Below are 2,480 nucleotides of genomic sequence, written 5' to 3' on the forward strand. Positions count from 1 at the left end.
TGCTATACAAGTAATCAGATACTTTCAGATATAGAAGTTAAAAGAGCCTAATAACTTGACGTCCTTTTGTACTAAACTACCCTTAGATATGATGATTCATGTGAAAGATAATGATTTTAAGTGAGTAGAGATAGGTAATGTTTTGATGGAGCTTAATACTACAAGTATTGGAGTAGCTTAGTAACTTGACATCTTTTTATACTAAACTATCCTTGGACATGATGATTCACGTGAAAAGTAATGCTTTTAAGTGAGTGGAAATAGGAAATATTTTGAAAGAGCTGAATACTACAAGTATTGGAGAATAGAAAGAGATGGAATAATAGCGAGTTTGCAACCTTGTTCTAATACCATATCAAGAAGCATTGTCTATAGTATGAAGAAGTAATCGGAGACATCATATACATATCTTTATAATCCACTTTAGATATGTATGTTAGACATGTGCTTGGTCTTACACTGTATGACTAAGATTAATAAATGAAAATGTTTACAGAGTTATATATAATGTTATCCATCGAAGTCGACATGCAGGTATCAACAGGTGCTAAAGTAAATGCCCCACTTAGATAGCTTCTTTCTTATGTGCCATGGTTGAGAACACTGCTTTAAATGTCTGCAAGTATTTTTGGCTGGTAGTGGTTTTGTGCAAGGCTTTATGGAATGGTTCTATCTGCTTTTTTCACTAAAAATAAGATCAATTTTCTTTTGATCTTCCATATTTTTAATATATACAGACATCTGCATATGTGATTATCTTTCTTTATGTGAGGTAGATAATATACACCTATCAGAAAAGATCTTCTATAAAATGTATGTATTTGAAACTGAATTAGTATTATTATTAGTTATGAAAAAAACAAAACATGGTTATATTTATAATACTTGCTTCAGAATAATGTGTGTAAAATATTTCTTCACAAAAATGTGTCATAGTGTTCAAAACATAGTTATTATAATAAATTTAGTATTGATTAAATTTCATTTTATTCTATCTCAAATTTTGATAATTAATGTTCATCAGGTGTAATAATAATTTTTCTTTTCTTTTTCTTTTTCGTTACATACAACAGAAAATGAAAACAATTGCACAATGTAAGCTTTTATAAAAAGAGACCTTCGACGTTCCAGCGTCCGTTGTGAAGGGGTCGGGTGAGGACGAGCCACAGTGACTCTCCAACCAGTGACTTTGGGTTCACAATCCTCCGGAGGCGGAGGCATCGGGATGGAGCCGCAGAGCGTGAGGCAGGATGCTGAGCACAGGGATGTTGGAATTGGGTACGGGCGGAGTCGTGCAGCGCAGGGTGCATGGCGGGCGCGGAGGTGGTGTTGGCATGACAAGCCGGTGGGGCGTGGGATGAGTCGGCAGGAGGACCGAGGTGTGAGATGGTGGAGCAAAACAGCGGCACAACGCGGCGCCTGGAAGCCATCGGTGGGGACTGACGGGATCGGGGAGACGTGGGGAGGCAAGAGGGAAGGCAAAAGGGAAGGCAAAAGGGAAGGCAAAAGGGAAGGCTAAAGGTCCCGGCGAGATTTGAACTCGCGTTACTGGATTCAGAGTCCAATGTCCTGACCGCTAGACTACGGGACCCGCCGAAGTCAGATTGCCAGAAGAATCTGCTGATCGAGCGGCTGGATGGTGTTGACAGGCGAGACGCATGATTTAGCGCGCACGCACCGCGTCTCACCACTTCGTCCTGCCCTCCTGCATCACGCCTCAGTTCCTGCCCCACCCGCTGCTGTTGGGAGCTCCCGGCTTGGTACGCAGCAGTGACACGTTGAATCAGCTGCGAGAAGCACCATGCCCCACTTTTCCAACAGGTGTCTGAAGAAGTGATGTTTCCGTGCTGATCGATGATGCAAGGCTCAAGTCTGCTCCCCCCCCCCCCCCTCCCTCCTCTCCAGGATTTTGTTTCAGCCGTGGCTCTTCTGCATCCCCCCCCCCCCGCCTTGAATCGCATGGGACTTGTGCGCCACTGGAACAGGCGTCTCGTGGTCTTAGATTTTTCGAAGCTCGAAACCTGACGCATACTTCGGAACACTCGCTGCAAGCCATCACGGCGTGCTTGTGTCTGGGCCGATTCTGAAAGATGCTATGCAAAGGAGTTATATTTTTCAAAGTTGGTATGATACACTGAAAAGAGAATGGAGAAAAAATGCATATAATCATTAGTTAAGAGGGAATAAAAGTATTTACATGAAATACTATTAAAGTACATATAATTTCAAGCAATAAAGCATCAACATATCAGATGGAATCAACTCAAAGAGAATATCTATGCATAAATATTGAATTTCCACAAGAATCTAATTTTTTGTGGTCAAGTGCAATGAATTATGTTGAAAAGAAAAATTTATAAGAAATGATTTAGAATAACTTTGCAGCAATAATTGACAAATTATTGGATGGATTGATCTAATCGATAGTTTACTTGTTTATACACATATTTCAAGAAGTCATCATGAAAAATTAATAGAAG

General features: G+C 40.6%; 1 non-coding gene across 1 annotated transcript; it reads right to left on the minus strand.

Annotated features, from left to right (window-relative positions):
- Positions 1-1,519: 1,519 nt before the first annotated feature.
- TRNAQ-CUG (transfer RNA glutamine (anticodon CUG)) lies at positions 1,520-1,591 on the minus strand. The gene has a single exon. It is a non-coding gene; the product is annotated as a tRNA-Gln (tRNA).
- Positions 1,592-2,480: the final 889 nt, after the last annotated feature.

The sequence above is a fragment of the Physcomitrium patens genome, chromosome 15 (assembly GCF_059467195.1).
Source record: "Physcomitrium patens ecotype Gransden chromosome 15, ASM5946719v1, whole genome shotgun sequence".
NCBI classification, from domain to species: domain Eukaryota; kingdom Viridiplantae; phylum Streptophyta; class Bryopsida; order Funariales; family Funariaceae; genus Physcomitrium; species Physcomitrium patens.